Source organism: Pan troglodytes, chromosome X, assembly GCF_028858775.2.
Source record: "Pan troglodytes isolate AG18354 chromosome X, NHGRI_mPanTro3-v2.0_pri, whole genome shotgun sequence".
Taxonomy (NCBI): domain Eukaryota; kingdom Metazoa; phylum Chordata; class Mammalia; order Primates; family Hominidae; genus Pan; species Pan troglodytes.
In genome coordinates, this window is record NC_072421.2 from 15,246,600 (window position 1) to 15,272,852 (window position 26,253).

General features: G+C 39.1%; 1 protein-coding gene across 4 annotated transcripts in view; it reads left to right on the forward strand.

Moving 5' to 3' along the window:
- Positions 1 to 26,253, forward strand: part of GLRA2 (glycine receptor alpha 2) — a 204,384-nt gene that overhangs the window by 136,476 nt on the left and 41,655 nt on the right. The gene's annotated exons all lie outside the window — the stretch shown is intronic.

Here is a 26,253-nt window from a genome sequence, read left to right on the forward strand (position 1 = left end):
CAAAGTAGTCTCTTACGAGTCTTTTAATTTTCTGTGTTCTTTCCCATTATTGTTTCTTATTTTATATAGCTATATTTTCTCTCTTTCTTGATTAGTCTAGCAGTTTAGTTTATTTAAAAAGCTAGTTCTTCATTGTATTTATTATTCAGCTGATACTCTTTTTTAACTCATTAACTCCTGCTTTTATCTTTATTAATTCCTTTATTCTATTTTTCCCTAGTCCATTTTGTTGTTTACTGATAAAAATATTAAATCTCATTCTGAGTATGTCTCTAGATAGGTCATATAAATTGTGGTACAAATTGCTTTATTACTATTTTTTAGACACTGTGCAATTTCAGCTTGTATTTCTTTTTTGGTTCAAGGACTAAGAAATTCATGCTTTCCCCAGAAAGCAAAATCTTTTTATTTCCTATATTTTGTTGTTTTATTTTTAGTTTTATCACATTATGGGAAAATATTTGCTATATTGTTTTTAATTTTTGAAATTTATTGAGATTGTCTTTGCAGTCTAGTACATGGTTGATTTTTATGAATATTCTATGGGCACTTGCAAAGAAGGCATATTCTTTATTTACAGAATTCAGAAAATACTGGTTAGATTTTCCGTGTTGCTTATGTTACTTAGATCTTCCATTTGATCTCCCTTCAGCTGTCAGCTTACTAGAGATTTCCACAGATATTTTCTCAAACTTGCACAACCTGAGGCCAGATGATCTCCTTTTCTCTGCTTTTCTAGCACCTGTATTTCCTGCTACTTTAACAATTCTTGCATTGCATTATAATTTACTTGTCCATACATTCAAGGTCCTTGAAAACAGGACCTGACAGCTGTTAGCACATAGAATGACCTCAAAATCATTTGTTGAATGAATGGATGAGTATTTTATAACTTTCTCCCATTTAGAATTTCTGTTTAAAGAGAAGGCTGGAGGGGAGGGGTCAGGGAAGGAGACACTGGGAAGAAAATATTATAGATACATTGGAGATGTCTGGCAAATGGAAAATCTTCCAAACAAGTTCTATAATTCTCAGTCAGACACTGGCAACCTAACACGTTGGTACTCAGATATGGATCAGTAGCATGCCATCAGCCCAACTGCAACAGGAAAAATGGCAAATGGGCCAGTGTTCATCACCAGCATTACCTATTTCCCTAATTTTGTACCCTGCCTCTGAAGACACCACTAATCTCATATTATTATTCTGGTTTCAATGTTTAGAAACTTCCTCAGTCCTTTTCTCCCTTTTGCAATGAAAATTCCAATTAGGCCAGTCTCAGTTGAGTATTGGTTTTATTAAAGTAACTTGCAAGGAGTTGTGACTGACTCTATCGACTTAATTTTTCAGGGCATATTTTCATTGCCAAATGGGAGCCTGCTAATCTAAATACATCTTCTGAATAGCTCTTCCACTTTCATGCCTAATCATACTTTGTGAATGCATGGAATCAGCATAGTTTATTGGAGGCGGCCATATACAATCTTGCCCTTTCCCTTTCGTTTCCTCATCTGAAAAATGATAAATTCCATTAGCTGATTTAGAAAGTTGTCTCAGCTCTGAAGTTCTGTCATTTAGCCTTTGTAAATTATTTTAAATAACCCCAATCACCATTGGAGAATTGCTGAGGGTAAGCAAGGCAAATATTGAATTCATAATAAATCCTCAAATGGCAGATGGCATGGTGGAGGGGATGTATAGTCAGTCTTTGACCATCCACAGCACTGAGGTATGGCACAAATCATCTTAACAGTGGATAATACAGAAATAGGTTATCAATGATCAAAGACAAAGAATGGAGAAAGGCCTAAGAGATCATCTGGTCCATGTCCTTTCCATAGACATAAATCCCCTGGAAAAAGGTAGTGTAGGTTAATCAAATATTCTTATTAATTGCTAGGTGCAAGATACGAGGAAAACTAATGCTGAAAGAATTAGAGTAAAATAAAAGATATTCCAAGTGGTAAAACTAGATTGAGTATGTGTGTCACAGTGGAAATAAAGCTGGACCAAGAATCTAGCTCCAGGCTTGGTTTTTCTCTTAACTAGTTCTTTGAGATTGGGAAAATCTCTCAAGCTCTCTGACCTCAGTATTTGCACAAGTATTGTATGTAGAGATAGAATGAATTATATATTAACTTTTTGAAAAATTAATTTATCCTACACAAAATACATAATAATATTAATTGTTCACAGTGACAATGTGCTTCATGTGAGAGAAAATCAGTCAAAATGATACAAACTTGGTATTTTCATAATGTTACTCATTAATGAAAAGCCTTCATTATCACCACTATGAGTCATAACATTGGATAAAGCTCAACAAATGTTTATGGTAAAGATCAAATTCAATTATGCATTATAAAAGCATAAATGGATCTCTAGCATTTGAGAGACTATACAGTTGATACACAGTTTATCCAAAATTCCATGGAAATAATTTTGCCTGGCTTTCTGAAAATTAATAATTAATAGTTTTAGATGTAAAGGTAAAACTGAGCTGTTTCAAACCAAACAGTAATTTTAAAGCAAGAATTGTAGCAGGAAAGTTAGCCCCTCTCTGATAGCATTGATGTCAAGATACAGCAGTTTTCCCATATCTCTTAAGTGCTACTATCCAGGAAGAAGTCACACAAGAATGACTCCCACGTTTAACTTTAATGAAGATCCTAAATTGAATGAAACTATTAATTAATCTAACTAATTTGCAGCACTCAGGGCATTGATTCTAATGGCCGGATAGAAGTATAAAAGGTAATTCCACCATGATGATGAGAGTTAACATGTTTGAGCATTTACAAGGTACCAGGCCCAGTTCTAAAGCACTACCTACTTGTTATTTCACAGATATCTCAATACTTACAGCAAACCTATTAGGTGGGCTCCATTATTATCCTCATTTTTCAGCTGAGAAAACTGAAGCACAGAGTCATTAAGTATTGTGTCCAAACTGTACAGCTAGGAAGAGGCAAGACAGGATTTAGACCCTCAAAGTCCAATACTAGTGCTTACAGGGTTTATCACCACTCTAACTCAGCACTGATAGAGTGCAAGTCAATCATCTATTCTCTTGTATTTATTTACCTCTGTAAAACAGATTACACAAGGGCAGGAACCAAATGTTAATTATCTTTGTATACTTCTCAGCATTTCACACACAAGGAACAGTCTACAGTGATTTGTTGACTTATTGCTGAAAATATGCAATTCATTTTGGGGCCCCATATCTGTGTATACAATGACAAGTGGAAATTGAGATGAGAATTTATTTAAGTGATTCCATAATAAACCCTTACAATGAAATGTTTTAAGATATGAATTATCCAGTTTTACTTTTTATGATCATTAAAATTAGAGAAAATTTGTTGATTCAAACTATATTAGGTAATGATTAGCTTGAATTAAAATATAGGATTAAAGCAGTAATTCATAATACTTTTTTCTATAAAGAGATAAATAGATAACATTTTAGGCTTTCGGGGCTTCAAGTTCTCTGTTGCAGCTACTCAACTCTACCATTGTAAGTGGACACTAGAGAGCCATAGAGAATATGTAAATGAATGGGTATGGCTTTGTTCTAATTAAACTGTATTTGCAAAAGCAGGTAGCAGAACAGATTTAACTGATGGACAGTAGTTTGATGACTCCTGGACTTCAGCTTAGGTAAACTGATTTTGAATAGCTACTTTTATACATGTTCAAGCATGGAGCCTACTTGAATGGATAGATTAAAAATGAATATATTATGGTTTTTCTTCTCTTATACTGATTAATTATCCTCCCAGATACCTTGCTTATTATTTTTAAACTGAACTTTTCTCTTTAAATAGTAAAGAAAAAAAATCAAATTTTTCCAAATTCTGGATTCATGAGGCCCAAAATAAGCAACTTATCTCCCTTTTCTCATCCTTTTTATCTATCTATATTTCTCTCTCTCCTCCACAACAAAGATAACATATATTAACTGTCAATTGCTGCATAACAAATTTCTGCCAGATTTTAGTGGCTTAAACAATATTTTAATCTTACAGTTTTTATGAGCATTTTTATCTTGTAGTTTCTGTGGGTTAGGAATCCAGGCACAACTCAGCTGGAACCTCTCTTTCAGAGTCTCCCACAAGGCTGAAATCTCACATGATTTCATAGCCGAGGCTGTAGTCTCACATGAAGGCTCAACTAGAGAAGGATCTACTTCCAAAGCTCACTCATATAGTTGTTGGCAAGATTCAGTTCCTCCTGTGCTGTCAGACTGAGGCCTCAGCTCTTCACTGGCTATTGGCTGAATGCTACCCTCAGTTCCTTGCTAGGTAGCCCTCTCCACAAAGGCAACATGAGAAGAGCCAGCAAGAGAGTGCCAGCACCAAAGAAAGTGCAAGCAAGATGGAAGGCAGTCTTTTATAACCTAATTGTGGAAGTAACATCCCATCAATTTTGACACATTGTATTTGTTAGAAACAAGTCAGTAGGTCAGCCCATAGTCAAGGGGAGCAGATTATCCAAGCACATGAATACCAAGAGACACGAATCATTGGGGCCCATTTTAGAAGGCTGCCTACCACACACTATTGTAATAAAACTAACTCTGCATTGGTCTTTTAGTGTAATGCTGTTTGTATTAGTCCGTTTTCACACTGCTGACAAAGACATACTGAAGACTGGGCAATTTACAAAAGAAAGAGGTTTAATCGACTTACAGTTCCATGTGGCAGGGGAGGCTTCACAGCCATGGCAGAAGATGAAAGGCACCTCTCACATGGAAGCAGACAAGAGAAGAGAGCTTGTGCAGGGAGACTCCCATTTTTAAAATCATCAGATGTTGTGAGACTTATTTACTATCATGAGAATAGCACGGGAAAGACCTGCCCCATGATTCAATTACCTCCCACTGGGTCCCTCCCACAACACGTGGAAATTCAAGATGAAATTTTTGGTGGGGAGACAGCCAAACCATATCATTCTGCCCCTAGCCCCTCTAAATCTCATGTCCTCACATTTCAAAACCAATCATGCCTTCCCAACAGTCCCCCAAAGTCTTAACTCATTTCACCATTAACTCAAAAGTCCACAGTCCAAAGTCTCATCTGAGACAAGGCAAGTTCCTTCCACCTATGAGCCTGTAAAATCAAAAACAAGTTAGTTACTTCCTAGATACAATCGGAATACAGGCATTGGGCAAATACAGCCATTCCAAATGGGAAAAATTGGTCAAAACAAAGGGGCTACAGGCCCCATGCAAGTCCAAAATTCAGCAGGGCAGTCAAATCTTAAAGCTCCAAAATGATCTCCTTTGACTCCATGTCTCACATCCAGGTGACTCTGATGCAAGAGATGGGTTCCCATGGTCTCAGGCAGCTCTGCCCCTGTGGATTTGCAAGGTACAGCCTCCCTCCTGGCTATTTTCACAGGCTGGCATTGAATGTCTACAGCTTTTCCAGGTGTACAGTACAAGCTGTCAGTGGAGCTATCATTCTGGGGTTGGAAGGACGGTGGCCCTCTTCTCACAGGTGCACTAGGTGGTGTCTCAGTAGGGACTCTGTGTGGGGGCTCCCAACCCACATTTCACTTCTTCACTGCCCTAGCAGAGGTACTCCATGAGAACATCAACCCTACAGCAAACTTCTGCTTGGGCATCCAGGTGTTTCTATACCTCTTCTGAAATCTAGGTTCCCAAACCTCAGTTCTTGACTTTTGTGTACTCACGGGTTCAACACCACGTGGAAGCTGCCAAGGCTTGAGGCTTGCACCCTCTGAAGCCACAGCCTGAGCTCTATGTTGGCCCCTTTCAGCCACAGCTGGAATGGCTGGGATGCAGGTCACCAAGTCCCGAGACTGCACGCTGCAAACAGCACAGGGACCCCAGGCCCAACCCATGAAACCACATTTTCCTCCTAGGCCTCTGGGCCTGTGACGGGAGGGGCTGCTGCAAAGGTCTCCAACATGCCCTGGAGACATTTTCTTCATTGTCTTGGTGATTAATATTTGGCTCCTCGTTACTTATGCAGATTTCTGCAGACAGCTTGAATTTCTCCTCAGAAAATGGGATTTACTTTTCTATTGCATTGTCAGGCTGCAAATTTTCCAAACTTTTATGCTGTTTCCCTTTTGAAACTGAATGCCTTTAACAACACCGAAGTCACCTCTTGAATGCTTTGCTGCTTAGAAATTTCTTCTACAAGATACCCTAAATCATCTCTCTCAAGTTCAAAGTTCCACAAATCTCTAGGCCAGGGGCAAAATGCCTCCAGTCTCTTTGCTAAAACATAATAAGAGTCACCTTTGCTCTGGTTCCCAACAAGTTTCTTATCTCCACCTGAGACCACCTCAGCCTGGACCTTATTGTTCATATCACTATCGGCATTTTTGTCAAAGCCATTCAACAAGTTTCTAGGAAGTTCCAAACTTTCCTATATTTTCCTGTCTTCTGAGCCCTCCAAACTGTTCCAACCTCTGCTTGTTACCCAGTTCCAAAGTCACTTCCATATTTTTGGCTATCTTTTCAGCAATACCCCACTCTATTGTACCAATTTACTGTATTAGTTTGTTTTCACACTGCTGATAAAGACATATCTAAGACTGGGCAATTTAGAAAAGAAAGAGGTTTAATGGACTTATAGTCCCACGTGGCTGGGGAGGCCTCACAATCATGGTGGAAGGCAAGGAGAAGCAAGTCACATCTTATGTGGATGGCAGCAGGCAAAAGAGAGCTTGTGCAGAGAAACTCTCATTTTTAAAACCACCAGATCTCGCGAGACTTATTCACTATCATGACAACAGCACGGGAAAGACCTGCCCCCATGATTCAACTACCTCCCACCAGGTCCCTCCCATAACACATGGAAATTTAAGATAAGATTTGGGTGGGGACACAGCCAAACCATATCACTGTTAAAATCTTTAACTGATGTCCTGTCAACAGGAGTAATTTGTACTTTCGTAATATCCACATCCTTATAGGCTCAAAATGTAACTGTGACTCTGTCCTCCTAAGGAGCTCAGGGTGGGACAGATTATTTATATAACATTTCTGCAAATAAGGTGCTCTCATTATCTGACCCCAGGAGAGTTGGCATATGCTGAATGATTCTCGCACAGTATTAGACAGGAAATACTAGTTTCTGTTTCAGCTCCATTATTTTAATTTTATAAATTTAAAACTAGCTGTGCAGAGCAAAAAGGGAAGTGATGGGTGTTAAATCATATGGGCAATATAGGTCCTAAATTGATTTGGTACTTACTGCTTGAAGAATGTTTTTTGATTCATGTCAACACTCCATTCTTACTGGTGATGGGCAAGCCAGCCAGGCATAGGATATTTGCTAGTAAGAAAAAAATTTTCAGGATGTGTTTCTTTGCTATCCTGGTTCTAAATGGCAATGATGTGGCAGGCATCATTTTTTTGATAGGCTCTCCTGATCTAATTTGGGGTTTGAGTCATTTGTTTCAGTAAACTGCAGACCCTGTGACAAGCATTTGGATGCAGTTTATTTGAAAGATGGTGACAAGAAAGACAAGAGAGAATGTGGAATGTAAATAGTGAAAAGAGAAAAGGCAAACAAGTGTATTATTGAGTTGGTTACCATGAGGGACAACTAGTGTTCAATTATGCTAGGGATCCTCCAAAAACTGTGTAGAATTCTCTTCAGACTTGCCCCAACAACAAGTACCAGGAAATCCAGGGTCTTTATCCACCAACCCCCATCCTTCCATGGTTGAGGACTGCCCCTGGTAGTGTTCTAGGCTTCCTTGCATGCATGTCAAGAAAGTTTCCAAGGTACCAGAGAAATCTCTTAGGCAGAAAAGCAGAGCTTGGGGTGAGTTGCTGAGGGTTTATGTGAGAATTGTCCATTGAATCTGCAAGTAAACTCAGTGTATCTGCTATGCACATAGTATTGTACATGCAATTGTTTTTCCTGAATTAGTACTATTTGCTTCTAAGCAAGGAATTCACTATTTTAGGCAAGTCTTGCCTGGCACATAGAGGCATTCAATGAATAGACATTATCAGATGATACTGAAAGTGCTAAGAATGCAGAGTAGAGGGCCTGAAGGCTGTTACTGGGACTCACAGCTCTGATCACCTTGAAATTGGGAACCCATACTGCTATTGACGTGGTTTCCTCTCTCATCACTTTTTATTTCCCTTGAGTCACAGAATCTTAGAATAGCAGAACCCTTAGAAATTATCAGCCCGATCCTTTTATATCCCAAGTGGGAGTGTGAGACCCCAAATCGTGAGATAGTGTGCCCAAATTTGCAATGTGAGCCAGTGGCAAAGCTGAGGTCCACATTTTTGGCATCTTCTCATGGCTCTCTCCAACACAGCCTTGCTGCTTTCTCTTACTTTAGATATTCATACTGGATTGATTTCCGCCAAGGGGCTGAGATTGATCTAAACTTTCTGAAGCAGATGTATGCAACTGATATGTTAGAAACTGAGGCACTCAATGAGCCCAACCAAAATATTTTCACACTTACACTTTATCTTTTAAGCATTCTGTACACTTCCATATTGAAAAATAATAATGCTATCTGATGGCATGGCCTTTTATTTCTTCAAAGAGCTTACACATCTACTTATGTCATTTTACTCAAGAGGCAGTAGGATTTCTTTTTAATCATTACAGACTCCTGTAGGCTAGTAGCTATTGCAAATAGGTATTTAACTATTAGTGGGTGATTTGTGCTTCTGGTTTTTTTGTTAAGGAGAAAGGAATGGAGCTGACTTGTATCAAAATGTTGCTCAACTATAGGAAGTGGATACAGTAGAGACATACATAATCTTTGGTAATTTATAACTAACAAAAAGTGAGATCAACAGCCCAGCCAGAAGCTTTTGAACCACATTAATTACAAACCTTTGACTGACCTGTAGCTGCTTTTCTTGTTTTCTCCTCCCCACATGGAACCTGGAGCGTGGTGGATGCCTGGAATTTTTCCATTTCCGTTTCACTTTGAATAGTATGAAACAGTAGGTAGCTGATTAACTTCAAGAGCTTTAGGTTAGAACACACTAGGCTTGAGCGCCCAGAGTCCCATGCCAAGAAGGGAAGGTGTCTGGCAAGTTGGCTCCTATCGAGACATCCTTGATGATCTGCAGCCTCCACTGTGAGCTCACATTAAAGTACAGAGCTGACACTAAATCAGTCCACAAGCCAGAGTCTGGGTGGGAAAGCTTCTCGGCTACCACTCACTCTACCATTCAATTGAAATTCATATTTCACACTATACTCTCATATGTTAAATACTCTATGGCCCTCCACTAAAGGAATCCCTGTTCTCATCCCCAGGATGTAGCATCACAGTGCTCAGAGGGTTCAGGTGCATTGGTGGAGAAGTTCAGCACCAGAAGGGGCCTCTTTGTATCCTGGAGTTATCACAAGATTCTAGGTATTCTGGGGAAATGATTTCTCCATCACTGCAAGTAGAACTGGGCTTCTAAGACTGCCTCTATTTTGTACTCCAGAATCACCCATTCCCTACATATTTTACCCACTGTTCATCTCAGGAGTACATCATCCATAATTGTTATGAGATGATGACGCATCTGCACATAGTCACTTAACACAGGTACACCCACTCACTCTGGTAAGGTTCTGAGTTTGAGAAATGGTCAGGGGTGAAAGGTTTGGCCACTGCTTCCTTCCTGATTTGGCTCCTCATCCCACTATAGGAGGCATAGGCAACTTGGAAATCATAAACCAACAAGCTCAGTCCAGGGAGTGGAGACCTGTCAGCTCTTCCATATTCCTCTACCCATCACTATAAACCTTACCCACCATTCCAAGGCCTTTCCAAATAACAGTTATTAAACTTCCCTCTTTTATTTCCTTGCTTGTAAGTATGAATTTTGAACCTGGGTTAGGGTAGGGAGTAAATGCACAAATAGTATACAAGTAGTCGAGGCACTAATTGCTGACTGAGAAAACAAATGAAGATTGCGGTTATCTGCCATCTATGAACACTTATCTTCACAGTATGTCCATGGCTGCAGGTGTGACAGTGCTACTGCTGTTTCTTGCTTGCCAGTCCCACTGCATGTACCTTCTCACCTCTTTTCCACATCAGATGTTGTCATCTGGTGTAAGCACAGTCTGTGAGTAATTCTTCTGACTCATTGCCAGAGAGGGAGGTTCCCACAGGGGTCAGTGAGGCAGAAAAGCACAGAATTTGGAGTCAAGGCGGATTTAATGCAAATCGCAGCTCAACCATTCTTTTGCTGTGTGATCTTGGTAAAGTTAATGAGTGAACTCAGTTTCCTTATCCTTATAATGGAGATAACTCATAGAATGGTGGTGGTGTAAGCTTTTTGTTGATGATAGTGGTGGTGGTGATTTTGTTCTGTTTTCTTTTTGTAACAGCATATATCAGTCCCCATGATATACAGGAGTGCTCACTGCAATGAAGTTCCATTTATGTGAACTTAGATTATGTGAATTTAAAGCAAAGCAATATAAAAATACTAACAAAGTCTTAGTCCATGCGCAAAACATGAAATACAAGATATTTTACTTTACATTATTCCTGTGGGGAAAACTGCCTTGAATTATGCAAGTTTTGAATTATGCAATGTCTTCAGGGGCTCATCCCTTACAAGCCAATGTGTCTGAGAATCTACAATCTGCCAAATGAGTGTTAAGTTTTATATAAAGTATCTTATTCAATCCTTCAATGACCCCATGAAACTGGAATGTGTGGGCCCCTACTTTGATATGAAGAAATCAAGATTCAAAAAGGTTAAGTAATTTTTCCAAATTCATTGGTCATTCACCTAGGATTCAAATCCAAGTTGGTCTAGCTTCAAAAATATTCATTATTTTTCCTTTTTTTCTTTCTTCCATATCTTCATAGTCTCCCAGTTTTTCTCTTCTCTTTCTCTCTTTCTCCTTTTCTCTCTCTCTCTCCCATGCACACACACACAAACACACACACTCTCTGACTACACAAACATTTATTAAGTGAAGCATCATCTCATCATCTCCCCAAAGCCCATTGTTGTCTTTCCAATACTGAGATCACCCAATTGGGTCTTTTCTTCATTGAGATTGTTTTTCCACCAGTGGGCAATTTGTTCCGAATCCCCACTTCCCCCTTATTCCTGCCCTTGTTAGATAATAAACATACATCACTTGTTTTGTCACTGAAGGTGCAGGCACAGGAAGTAGACTATGGCAGGAATCAATGTGCTTGTCTATCAGCCAAAAATGTAGTGACGTGGCAGACATAAGCACAGGGAAGAAGATGCTGCATTGCCCTACTTCCTCCAGATGCTAACCCCTCCTTCACCTTGACTCTCTCAGATGCCTACATTTGCAGGAGGCTGAGACTTAGAGGTGCCTTTCTGCAGAGTGTCCCTATGGTGCCTCTAACAATGGATATCACCTGGTGTTGCTTGTGTATTCTAGGGCTGGCAGTTTTACTCTTCTTGTACCTCTCCACTCATGAAACTCACACGGATAGTAAGTTTTGGCAAGCTACTTTAAACAATTTTCTGACCACCATAATGGAGAGAAATGTATTCATCTTTGGAAAGAATATCAACTCACTAGGCCTGTGTACCATCCAATGCCCAACAAACTAATTGGTCCCCAAAGGTCCATTTATAATTGGTTGGTTCCTGCAGATACCAGGCTTGGAGGCATTGCCACTCAGTGTCTATTTCTGCAAACAGCACTTTAATAAGTAACTCTTTACTCAACTACTCAGTTTAGAACTCAAGAATATTAGATATGGAGAGAAAATGGGGTGAGGGTGGTGACACTGGGATGGGCCAGGTAGTCAGTGCTGTCATCATCCATCTCTGCCAAGGAAATCTGATTTCCCCAGCATTAAATGGCAGGTGTGAGCTCCTTAATTAGGCAATAAAAATGGCAACTTGGCAGTGAAACTATAAACATGAAATTGTACAGCACCATGAATCTTTGGCACCAGGATTAACTTGACTATATTTTTTTCTCGTGATACAGTTACTGAATATAGGTAAGAGATCAAACAGAAAAAGCAAAGCCAGAATTCTCATTCCCACCTCTGTTAATTACTAGCTATATAAAGTTTAGATATGCATTTAATAAACTAATTTCCCCCAAAAATGGGAATGGAAAGCATGATGGTATACTTTATAGCACTCAATAAAAGATAAGTTGATTGGAGCTACCAAAGCCTTCTATTTTATGTAATAGAAACACATCTCAGGCTACTGTGGCCAACAGGTATCTCTCATTTCAACAGCTGCATTAATCAAGGTTAATTACATATTTTCCACATATAAATTAGATAAAATGAAATTGTACTGTACAGAAGAAAAAACTTCTATTCTGCTTTACCAATAGTTTTCAGGCATAGTTTGAGAATAATTAAACATTTTTATTTGTATAAATGTAAGTGGCACAAGTGCAATTTTGTTACATGGATATATTGTGGAGAATAATTAAACATTGACTCAAGCAGGTGGATATGAGGAATCATTCCACTTAAAGAAGGAATATCTGAATATTTTGAGATTGCCCTATGAATTCCATTTTGTTTCTTTTCTATTACAAAACAACACTTGATCATAGTCATTTGTGTTTTTTCTCCACTGTAGTGAACTGCTCTCTGTACACATTCATTAGCAATCCTCCTTGATTAGCTGCTGGAGGAATGTCGCAGTTCTCTGGGGTCAGCCTAGGGGCTGGGAATGTGAATATACTTTAGTTGGCACATTATCACATGGAAGTGCCTTGCCCATGAGGAATGGAGAGGGTATCCAAGCTGTAAGGACATTCAAGTAATCCTTGTACAATGGTGACTTATTCTTCTGTCCTGGGGATAAACATCATGTAGAAAATGTCCCAAACAATAACATCAACTGGCTTCATGGCACAGGAAACAGTATAGTGTCTGAACACCGACAAAACAAATTGTGGGGCTAAAGTAAATAAATTCATGACTTGATTTTCTACTTTGAAACTGAACTAATGATGTAATTCATGAAAAAAATTGACTCAATAAAACTTGCCAAAGTTTTCAAAAATGCCAAGACAGTATTAAAAAGAATATTAATGGGAAACACCTCTAAGAAATGTCTATACAATGTGAAACAACTGAGCAACTAACCAAATTCCACCATCTCACTTATCTGTTCAAACAACAGATACATGCTTATCTAGCACCATGAAACCCTAAACCACTTGACTGGTTCTACTTTCCCGCCAGATATATTTGCAAACTACATAAGTTATAAAGTCATCTAAATAATAAGTATTCTCCTTTCCCTTAATGAAAATAAATCCAGAGTAATTTGGATATAAACAACTATCATCTCTAAAAGACCAAAAGTACATTTTTCTTCTTTTTAGTTGTCTTTTTTTTTTGTAGCTTACCCTTTATATAAAGCAGTAATTGTGAAAGGAATTTGAATTTATATAGCACTTGGAAAATTTGACGGTCAACAAAAACTTACAGGGACACTTACTATATGCACAAAAACTTGTCCTTGGTGGCATGGATACAGAAGACATTACTGGATCTATATTCCCCCAAGTATCCTATACTTTAGTTGGGTGGATAAAACACATATGCATGAAGCGAAGACTAAACTGGATGATTCTATCTTTAAGTGCGTTACAAATTCTAAAGATGGGCAAGACAACCGTGGGCTAGAATAGGCAAAGAAATTATCACCTTGGGGATGGAATTTGGTCTACTCCTTGAAGAATTATCTGGAAATAAACAGATATAAAATGTGGGAAATGTTTATATGCTGGGAGAAGAGTGTAGACCAGGGTTTTTCCACCTTATAACACTATTAATATTTGGGACGGGGTAATTATTTGTCATAAAGAGCTGTCCTTTGCATTGTTGGGTATTTAACAGCATCCCTGGCCTCAACCCACTAGAAACCAGAGCAACTCTTTACTTCCCAGATGGAACAACCAAAAACATCTTCTGACACTGCTGAATGTTCTTCACAGCAACATCACTTCTGGTTGAGAACCACTGGACTGGATATAGTTACCTCGGTTTTTTGTTTGTTTGTTTTTGTTTTTGCTTTCTCTCTCTCAGGGTTTTCCAACCTCAGAATTATTAGCGTTTTGACTGGATAAGTCTTTGTTTTGGATGCTGTCCTGTCATAATAGGATGTTTAGAAGCATCCGTGACCTCAACTACTAGATGCCAATAGCACTGCTCCCTGGTTGTGACAATCAAAAATATCTCCAGACATTGCCAAATGTCCCCTGGAGTGAAAAGTCAACCTCATTTAGGAACTACTGGTGTAGACAAAGTCATCAGTGGGAATGGATTTGGCTTACTCACGGCTAAGCAAAATTGTTTAAACAAAACACCAAGCTTGTGTTATGAAAGAGTGCAATAAGATTGATTAACTAGGGTAGACACATGCTGTGGGAGGCCTTGAATACCAGAGACTGCAATAGGCAGCCACAGTAATTCCTAAGCAGATGTGTTTCAAAACGAAATTGGTGTTTTAAATTTAATTTCACAGAAGCAAAAGACTAGGTGCCATGGGGAAGAACTGAATGCAGGGGGACTGGTTAGGAAGTTGTTATAATAACCAGGCATTAGGTGTTGATGGATAGGATTAAAGTGACATCTTTGGAATGGAGAGAGTAAAGAGTAAACCCAGGATTGCTTTACAGAGAGAAATGTTGAGTCTGTGCAATAGATTGCGTATTAGAGATGAAGGCAATGGAGGGGGAAACAGTGGTAAAACCAGGTTGCTAGTGAGAAGAAAGATTTAAATGAGATGAATAAGAAGGAGGTGGCATTTAATATGTTTAATTTTGCAAATACTAACTAGCTATTTTAGTATTATCACAGAATCCTGCTGTGAGGTCAGGGCTGAGGGAATAATTTGAGAGCTTTGGAAACACAAAACCTTCATATCCTCAATGAATTTATCCACTCCTATAGCTTTCTTCTTATTCCTGTAGCCTGACAAAATAAAAATTTCCTTCTCACTCACATTAAACTCTACTATGGGGTTGGTGGCCCCAGGTCTTTTGGGGATCCAGGCTTCTTCCATCTTATGGCACTGCCATCTTAAACAGGTCACATCTAAGGTGGCTGCAGAAGGTATAGTCTTAAGGGCCTCATGGAAGATTTTAGAGGTCCTAACATGTATAACTTCTGCCTACATTCCATGGAGGATCCAAAAGAAGTGGCAAATCCAGCTTACTGGTAGAGGAAATGAAATTTAGAAGAATATAGCCAGTCTCTGTTATAGCGCTCAACATACACACCACCACCACCACCACCTCCACCCTGACACACAGAAATAAGAAGAAAGCTATAGGAGTGGATTAATTCATTGAGGATATGAAGATAGAGTGAAAACTGAGGAGGAGAGTTCAAGAAATGGAAATACCAAATGGAATAAGATGTCCCAAAGAGAGTAAGGAAGATCAGATGATTCAGAGATGTTGGAGAGCCTAGAAGAGAACCAACCTATATAGAGGTGAAAGTGCCAAGAAGACGGAAGGTAAATTTCCATAAGGAGGATAATGTCTACTTTGCTAAGACTCTTGCTTTCATCAGAGGCAAAGAGCATCATGATAATTGTTAAAAAAAAAAAAAGAAAAAAAGAAAAAGAAAGAAAGAAAGACACCTTATACATCTATACTCCACCTCAAAACCATTAGCTTATCTTTACAAATTTTTGAAACCCCAAACCTATCAGCTTGGCTTTCAATGCCTTCTTTTGCCAGCCTGGCCTAACTGTCCACCCCTCATCGTTAACTCCCAGGTGCCCAGCATATCCCGGTCACTGGGTTGCTCATTATTTGCAAGACCACCGTACTCTCTCCCATCTTTATGGCTTTGATTTTACAGCTTCTTCTACCCACCAAAGACATGGCTCTCCTCAAGCCTAAAACAAGTGCTACACCACCTAGGAATAAAGCCTTTACTGATTTTTCCATCGACATTAACCTCCCCGTATTCTACCGACTTTTTGTCCTTCCTTTACTTTGTCATGTGGAACCATCTACTTTATATCACTTATATGTTCATGTGACTGTTTCCCTCAGTAGACCATGGGATTCTTAAGTGGTGAAGCAGGGCCACTAAGATGTACAACCCCAAGAAAAACAAGATAACACTAAAGTCTAGGTCAGAGGCTGGAAAATGTTTTCTGTAAAGAGCCATATGGTATTTTAGGCTTTGTGGCCATTTGGTTTCTGTCACAACTACTCAACTGTACCATTTTAGTTCAAAAGTATCCACAGACAATATGTAAATGAATGAATATGGCTGTCTTCAAATAAAACTTTATTTATAAAACAGGCAGTGGACTGAATTTGATCCATGGACTATAATATGCTGCTCCATGATCTATGTGAATGATACTTTCTGGAGCACAGCATGAGTGGGGTCCCCTGAAATATAATCTGGGAAGTCCTGGGGAGAATTAATATACTTCTTAGTCATCTTTGTATCTTTTACCCCATTTCCCACCAGCACCTAGTACAGCCTTCCATGTAGTATGCTCTCAATGTTTGTTTTTGTTTTCCTGAATTAAATATGCCTGAAAAGATACCAACTTAGTTAATCATAACAGCATTTTGAGAACTTCATTACCTTTTAAAACTATCTTGCAAGTTTGTAGAAAGTAGTTCAAGAAGGAATCTTGTAAGCCCAAGAATCATAAAAATAATGTAACAGGGGAAGATGTGAGCTCAAAATATCTAAGGATTAGCAGCTGAAAGAAGAGAATCTGACATCAGAGCTGGGTAAAAGCAACAAAAAGGCATTTCAGTTCTGAGAAACCAGCACCAAGGAACATCACATCATATGTGATAGATGTCTCACAACACCCTCTAAATCCATGTGAATAATGCATTTAATGCCAGCACTTCAATGCTGGAAAGATGTTCATGATTTGGAGGAAACTCAGAGAGCAACCAAAATGATTAAGAGACTGAAAGGACTCATTTATGAGCAGCTATAAAAGAAGCCAAATATGAGCTTGTTCTGCTGATTGCTAGAAGATGGGGAAAAGGTGTAGAAATTACTGAATGCTGTAAACACCAGGAAGAGGAGGAATGATGGTCAGCTCTACTGGACTTAGCTCGTGGTAGGCACATATCTCGGGCATTAACACATTCCTCTCATTATTGGGTCTTAAAACATTTATGGGCCATCTGAATAATATATAACTGGAAATGCTGTGATTGGTAATGTTCTATTATTACAGGAAAATAGTATAACTTAATTATACTTTAAGTTCTAGGGTAAAGGTGCACAACTTGCGGGTTTGTTACATATGTATACATGTGCCATGTTGGTGTTCCAGAAGAGCAAATACAAGACAAACTATTAAGGAAGCAAATGTTCCAGGAATGTTAGGCGAGCTGAGAGAATAAAAACTCACTAATAGTACACTCTTAGAACTATCAAATATATACAATCGTGGGTAACAGTATATCATTCATAACTGTTTAAATTAAAGCACAAAGATGCAAAAATAGCTAGATATTTCCTTCCTTTCCTTCCTTGCTTCCTTCCTTCCTTCCTTCTTTCATTCAATTCATTCATTCAACCATCAGTCCATCCATCATAGATCCATTCGCCATGTATTTATCCACCAATCCATCTATCCATCCCACATAACTACTGCCTATGCACTATTTGCTAGGTCCTGTGCTGGTGATACAAAGTAATACTGCACAGGGCCTAAACTAAAAACAAAAACAAAAAAATAAACCTACAGTCTAAGAGTAGGGTCAGGGAATACTTTAAAATGTAACTGGCCGGGCACAGTGGCTCACGCCTGTAATTCCAGCACTTTAGGAGGCTGAGATGGGCAAATCATTTGAGGTCAGCAGTTTGAGACCAGCCTGGGCAACATGGTGAAACCCTGTCTCTACTAAAAAATACAAAAGTTAGCCAGGTGTGGTGGCACGTGCCTGTAATCCCAGTTACTCGGCAGGCTGAGGCAGGAGAATCATTTGATCCTGGGAGGCAGAGGTTGCAGTGAGCCGAGATCGCGCCACTGCACTCCAGCCTGGGCAACAGTGCGAGACACCATCTCAAAAAAAAAAATATATGTATATGTATATATATGTGTGTGTGTATATATATGTATATTTATGTGTGTATATATGTATTTATATATGTATGTGTGTGTGTGTATATATATATAAATATATATAAAATTGTAAGTTGAGTGAGATGAGGGACATCTTCCATGTAAAAAGTGGGCTAAGAAGGAACAGATAAGTTCAATAGAGAGTGATAAGGGAACAAAGAAACATGGCCCCTAACTCAGATGAGAGAAAGGGGAAAGGTCGGGATATTCCCAGGGGAATTGATATCTTGGCTAAGTCCTAAAGAATTCTGAGGCATCTATTAATCAGAAGGAGTGGGAATAACCATCCCAGGTAGGAAGAATAATATGTTTAAAAGACTGGAGATAAAGTGCTAGATCATTTTATCACAACACATGTGGAACTGACACAAGTACTTCAGATTGTTTTAGACAAATAGTGTAAGGCAGGTGGTGATCTTAAAAATAATAATTAGAATATATTATGATTGTGGGTGAGTTTTATGTTCCTTATTAATTTTTGTCTCTTCCAAAATTTATCCATTAACAAAATCACACCCTTCTATGGCCAAATAATTGCAAACATTTATAAGGACTTATTCTGTGTTTGAAACTATTTTAAAAATTTTTTAAATTATACTTTAAGTTCTAGGGTACATGTGCACAACGTGCGGGTTTGTTACATATGTATACATGTGCCATGTTGGTGTGCTGCACCCGATAACTCATCATTTACATTACGTATATCTCCTAATGCTTTCCTTTCCCCCTCCCCCCACCCCACGACAGGCCCCGGTGTGTGATGTTCCCCTTCCTGTGTCCAAGTGTTCTCATTGTTCAATTCCCACCTATGAGTGAGAATATGCGGTGTTTGGTTTTTTGTCCTTGCAACAGTTTGCTGAGGATGATGGTTTCCAGCTTCATCCATGTCCCTACAAAGGACAAGAACTCATCCTTTTTTATGGCTGCATAGTATTCCATGGTGTATATATGCCACATTTTCTTAATGCAGTCTATCATTGATGGACATTTGAGTTGGTTCCAAGTCTTTGCTATTGTGAATAGTGCCGCAATAAACATACGTGTGCATGTGTCTTTATAGAAGCATGATTTATAATCCTTTGGGTATATACCCAGTAATGGGGTGGCTGGGTCAAATGGTATTTCTAGTTCTAAATCCTTGAGGAATCGCCACACTGTCTTCCACAATGGCTGTACTAGTTTACAGTCCCAACAACAGTGTAAAAGTGTTCCTATTTCTCCACATTCTCTCCAGCACGTGTTGTTTCCTGACTTTTTAATGATCACCATTCTAACTGGTGTGAGATGGTATCTCATTGTGCTTTTGATTTGCATTTCTCTGATGGCCAGTGATGATGAGCATTTTTTCATGTGTCTTTTGGCTGCATAAATGTCTTCTTTTGAGAAGTGTCTGTTCATGTCCTTTGCCCACTTGTTGATGGGGTTGTTTTTTTCTTGTAAATTTGTTTGAGTTCATTGTAGATTCTGGATATCAGCCCTTTGTCAGATGAGTAGATTGCAAAAATTTTCTCCCATTCTGTAGGTTGCCTGTTCACTCTGATGGTAGTTTCTTTTGCTGTGCAGAAGCTCTTTAGTTTAATTAGATCCCATTTGTCAATTTTGTCTTTTGTTGCCATTGCTTTTGGTGTTGTAGACATGAAGTCCTTGCCCATGCCTATGTCCTAATGGTATTGCCTAGGTTTCCTTCTATGGTCTTTATGGTTTTAGGTCTAACATTTAAGTCTTTAATACATCTTGAATTAATTTTTGTATAAGGTGTAAGGAAGGGATCCAGTTTCAGCTTTCTACATATGGCTAGCCAATTTTCCCAGCACCATTTATTAAATAGGGAATCCTATTTAATGCAGTGGACCAGCATGGCACATGTATACATATGTAACTAACCTGCACATTGTGCACATGTACCCTAAAACTTAAAGTATAATAAAAAAAAAGCAGAATCAGTAGGGCCATGGAGAATTCTTAGCTAAGAATTTTATTGTGGGCCTATAATGTCTATGACATTAATTTGATGGGATTTTGCTACGTGAATGTACAGAATAGTAAAACTTGGGTTTCAAAAATAAAAAAATAATAAATAAATAAATAGGGAATCCTTTCCCCTTTTCTTGTTTTTGCCAGGTTTGTCAAAGATCAGATGGTTGTAGATGTGTGGTATTATTTCTGAGGGCTCTGTTCTGTTCCATTGGTCTAGATCTCTGTTTTGGTACCAGTACCATGCTGTTTTGGTTACTATAGCCTTGTAGTATAGTTCAAAGTCAGGTAGCGTGATGCCTCCAGCTTTGTTCTTTTGGCTTAGGATTGACTTGGCGATGCAGGCTCTTTTTTGGTTCCATATGAACTTTAAAGTAGTTTTTTCCAATTCTGTGAAGAAAGGCATTGGTAGCTTGATGGGGATGGCATTGAATCTATAAATTACCTTGGGCAGTATGGCCATTTTCAGGATATTGATTCTTCCTATCCATGAGCATGGAATGTTCTTCCATTTGTTTGTGTCCTCTTTTATTTTGTTGAGCAGTGGTTTGTAGTTCTCCTTGAACAGGTCCTTCATATCTCTTGTGAACTGGATTCCTAGGTATTTTATTCTCTTTGAAGCAATTGTGAATGGGAGTTCACTCATGATTTGGCTCTGTTTGTCTGTTACTGGTGTATAAGAATGCTTGTGATTTTTGCACATTGATTTTGTATCCTGAGACTTTGCTGAAGTTGCTTATCAGCTTAAGGAGATTTTGGGCTGAGACCATGGGGTTTTCTAAAGATAAAATCATCTCATCTACAAACAGGGATAATTTGACTTCCTCTTTTCCTAATTGAATACCCTTTATTTCCTTCTCCTGCCTGATTGCCCTGGCCAGAACTTCCAACACTATGTTGAATAGGAGTGGTGAGAGAGGGCATCCCTGTCTTGTGCCAGTTTTCAAAGGGAATGCTTCCAGTTTTTGCCCATTCGGTATGATATTGGCTGTGGGTTTGTCATAGATAGCTCTTATTATTTTGAGATATGTCCCATCAACACCTAATTTATTGAGAGTTTTTAGCATGAAGGGTTGTTGAATTTCGTCAAAGGCCTTTTCTGCATCTATTGAGATAATCATGTGGTTTTTGTCTTTGGTTCTGTTTATATGCTGGATTACATTTATTGATTTGCGTATATTGAACCAGCCTTGCATCCCAGGGATGAAGCCCACTTGATCATGGTGGATAAGCTTTTTGATGTGCTGCTGGATTCAGTTTGCCAGTATTTTATTGAGGAGTTTTGCATCGATGTTCATCAGGGATATTGGTCTAAAATTCTCTTTTTTTGTTGTGTCTCTGCCAGGCTTTGGTATCAGCACGATGCTGGCCTCATAAAATGACTTAGGGAGGATTTCCTCTTTTTCTATTGATGGCAATAATTTCAGAAAGAATGGTACTATCTCCTCTTTGTACCTCTGGTAGAATTCGGCTGTGAATCCTTCTGGTCCTGGACTTTTTTTGGTTGGTAGGCTATTAATTATTGTCTCAATTTCAGAGCCTGTTATTGGTCTATTCAGGGATTCAACTTCTTCCTGGTTTTGTCTTGGGAGGGTGTATGTGTCCAGGAATTTAACCATTTCTTCTAGATTTTCTAGTTTACTTGCATAGAGGTGTTTATAGTATTCTCTGATGGTAGTTTGTATTTCTGTGGGATCGGTGGTGATATCCCCTTTGTCATTTTTTATTGCGTCTATTTGATTCTTCTCTCTTTTCTTCTTAGTCTTGCTAGTGGTCTATCAATTTTGTTGATCATTTCAAAAAACCAGCTCCTGGATTCATTGATTTTTCGAAGGGTTTTTTGTGTCTCTATCTCCTTCAGTTCTGCTCTGATCTCAGTTATTTCTTGCCTTCTGCTACCTTCTGAATGTGTTTGCTCTTGCTTCTCTAGTTCTTTTAATTCTGATGTTAGGTTGTCAATTTTAGATCTTTCCTGCTTTCTCTTGTGGGCATTTAGTGCTATAAATTTCCCTCTACACACTGCTTTAAATGTGTCCCAGAGATTCTGGTATGTTGTGTCTTTGTTCTCATTGGTTTCAAAGAACATCTTTATTTCTGCCTTCATTTCGTTATGTACCCAGTAGTCATTCAGGAACAGGTTGTTCAGTTTCCATGTAGTTGTGTAGTTTTGAGTGAGTTTCTTAATCCTGAGTTCTAGTTTGATTGCACTGTGGTCTGAGAGACAGTTTGTAATGATTTCTGTTATTTTACATTTGCTGAGGAGTGCTTTACTTCCAACTACGTGGAAGTAATTTTGGAATAAGTGTGATGTGGTGCTGAGAAGAATGTATATTCTTTTGATTTGGGGTGGAGAGTTCTGTAGATGTCTATTAGGTCTGCTTGGTGCAGGGCTGAGTTCAATTCCTGGATATCCTTGTTAACTTTCTGTCTTGTTGACCTTTCTAATGTTGACAGTGGGGTGTTAAAGTCTCCCATTATTATTGTGTGGGAGTCTAAGTCTCTTTGTAGATCTCTAAGGACTTGCTTTATGAATCTGGGTGCTCCTGTGTTGGGTGCATATATCTTTAGGACACTTAGCTCTTCTTGTTGAATTGATCCCTTTACCATTATGTAATGGCCTTCTTTTTCTCTTTTGATCTTTGTTGGTTTAAAGTCTGTTTTATCAGAGACTAGGGTTGCAAGTCCTGCCTTTTTTTTGTTTTCCATTTGCTTCGTAGATCTTCCTCCATCCCTTTATTTTGAGCCTATGTGTGTCTCTGCATGTGAGATGGGTCTCCTGAATACAGCACACTGATGGGTCTTGACTCTTAATCCAATTTGCCAGTCTTTGTCTTTTAATTGGAGCATTTAGCCCATTTACATTTAAGGTTAATATTGTTATGTGTGAATTTGTTCCTGTCATTATGATGTTAGCTGGTTATTTTGCTCGTTAGTTGATGCAGTTTCTTCCTAGCCTCGATGGTCTTTGTTTTTGCAGTGGCTGGTACAAGTTGTTCCTTTCCATGTTTAGTGCTTCCTTCAGGAGCTCTTTTAGGGCAGGCCTGGTGGTGACAAAATCTCTCAGCATTTGCTTGTCTGTAAAGGATTTTATTTCTCCTTTACTTATGAAGCTTAGTTTGGCTGGATATGAAATTCTGGGTTAAAAATTCTTTTCTTTAAGAATAGTGAATATTGTTCCCCACTCTCTGCTGGCTTGTAGAGTTTCTGCCAAGAGACCTGCTGTTAGTCTGATGGGCTTCCCTTTGTGGGTAACCAGACCTTTCTCTTTGGTTGCCCTTAACATTTTTTCCTTCATTTCAGCTTTGGTGAATCTGACAGTTACCTGTCTTGGCGTTGCTCTTCTCCAGGAGTATCTTTGTGGCATTCTCTGTATTTCCTGAATTTGAATGTTGGCCTGCCTTGCTAGGTTGGGGAAGTTTTCCTGGATAATATCCTGAAGAGTGTTTTCCAACTTGGTTCCATTATCCTCGTCACTTTCAGGTACACCAATCAGATGCAGATTTGGTCTTTTCACATAGTCTCATATTTCTTGGAGGCTTTGTTCATTTCTTTTTACTCTTTTTTCTCTAAGCTTCTCTTCTAGCTTCATTTCATTAATTTGATCTTGAATCACTGATACCCTTTCTTCCAGTTGATCGAATCAGCTACTGAAGCTTGTGCATGCATCATGTAGTTCTTGCGCCATGGTTTTCAGCTCTATCAGGTCATTTAAGGACTTCTCTACACTGTTTATTCTACTTAGCCATTCATTTAATCTTTTTTGAAGGTTTTTAGCTTCTTTGTGATGGGTTCGAACTTCCTCCTTTAACTTGGAGAAGTTTGATCATCTGAAGCCTCCTCTCAACTCGTCAAAGTCATTCTCTGTCCAGCTTTGTTCCATTGCTGGTGAGGAGCTGCGTTCCTTTGGAGGGGGAGAGGTGCTCTGATTTTTAGGATTTTCAGCTTTTCTGCCGTTTTTTCACCATCTTTGTGGTTTTATCTACCTTTGGTCTTTGATGATGGTGACATACAGATGGGGTTTTGTTGTGGATGTCCTTTCTGTTTGTTAGTTTTCCTTCTAACAGTGAGGACCCTCAGCTGCAGGTCTGTTGGAGTTTGCTGGAGGTCCACTCCAGACCCTGTTTGCCTGGGTATCAGCAGCAGAGGCTGCAGAACACCGAATATTGCTGAACAGCCAATGTTGCTGCCTGATCTTTCCTCTGGAAGCTTCATCTCAGAGAGGTACCCGGCCATGTGAGGTGTCAATCTACCCCTACTCAGGGGTGCCTCCCAGTTAGGCTACTCGGGGGTCAGGGACCCACTTGAGGAGGCAGTCTGTCTGTTCTCAGATCTCAAACTCCATTCTGGGAGAACCACTACTCTCTTCAAAGCTGTCAGACAGGGACATTTAAGTCTGCAGAGGTTTCTGCTGCCTTTTGTTTGGCTATGCCCTGCCCCCAGAGGTGGAGTCTACAGAGTCAGGCAGGCCTCCTTGAGCTGCTGTGGGCTCCACCCAGTTCGAGCTTCCAGGCTGCTTTGTTTACCTACTCAAGCCGCAGCAATGACAGGCGCCCATTCCCCAGCCTCGCTGCTGCCTTGCAGTTCGATCTCAGATTGCTGTGCTAGCAATGAGTGAGGCTCCGTGGGTGTGGGACCCTCCAAGCCAGGCGCAGGATATAATCTCCTGGTGTGCCTCTTGCTAAGACCATTGCAAAAGTGCAGTATTAGGGTGGGAGTGACCCGATTTTCCAGGTGCCATCTGTCACCCCTTCCCTTGGGTAGGAAAGGGAATTCCCTGACCCCTTGCGCTTCCCGGGTGAGGCAATGCCTCGCCCTGCTTCGGCTCACGCTCGGTGGGCTGCACCCACTGTCCTGCCCCCACTGTCTGATGAGCCCCAGTGAGATGAACCCGGTACCTCAGTTGGAAATGCAGAAATCCCTCGTCTTCTGCATTGCACAGGCTGGAAGCTGTAGACTGGAGCTGTTCCTATTCGGCCATCTTGGAACTACTTTCTGAAACTATTCTAAAATCTTTATGTATATTAAGTGATTTTATCCACTTAACAGCTCTATGAGGTAGGTACTATTATTGCTCCTATTTTAGAGATGAGGAATAGAGGCGGAGAGAGGTTAAATAACATAACTGAATTATACAGATAGTAGCAGAGCAGCATTTCTTAATTGGGGCATCTTACTCCAGAATCTCTGCTTTTATGTCCACTGTGCTCCTGCAAACCTTCTAATTCAAGAGCCTATTTTCATATCTTTACTTCTGTAACTCACCTAAAAGTTGATCCAACAAATAATCAGGGACACAGTCAAATATTTTGGGAGAAGAATGTTTATAGCAGCAAAACTTACAGTCATAAAATATTAGATAGAAAATAACCTATATGTCCTACAATGTAGAATGTTTAATCATGGTATAGACCATTAGGCAAGCATTAGAAATTATGATCTAGAAGAAAAATAAGTAACATGGGAAATGCTCAGTATAAAGGTCAAAGGGAAATGCAAAGATACAAACTGTGATCCTAGCAATGTGTTTGTGTGTGTGTGTTCAGAAAGGAAATCCATTAGTCAGACTGAGTTCCAATTCCAATCTTGACTCTGTCATTTATTACTTTTGTTACCTTGGATAATAATTTCATCCCTCTTTACCCCAGTTTTCTCATCAGAAAATTGGGATGAGTTGTTGTAAGGGTTAAAAAATTCACACATGTAAAATGCTTAAAACTACTGGCTGGCAAGCACTTGACAGCTATCAAAATATAGGAAACTCTATTTAAAAATTAGAATTGAATAGTACACATTCAGATGGTAGTTTAATAAGTATTCTTTGTAGTCTAGGATCCAATATTTTATAGCTTCCTCCAATTATTTTTCCCTTTTACACTTGAAAAAATAATTGTAAGTCGAGTGAGATGAGGGGCATTTTCCATTGCAAGCAAAAAGTATTTGCTTTCAGAATCTACTTTGTCAAATTATAAGACTTACTAAACACTTAAGCGAACACTGAAGGGTTATCAAAGTTTTCTTTTTAACCAGATACCTTCTCAAGGCTGTATTCCTGATATTTTACTTTGGTTGAATACTCTTTAATTGTGAGGATTTAAAACTATTTAGAACTGTGTTTTCATGTCAGTTAGGATCAGTAAATTGAAGAAAATTACAAATTGGCTTTTGAAGAGCCTAAGGCCATATATAGTTTATTTCTC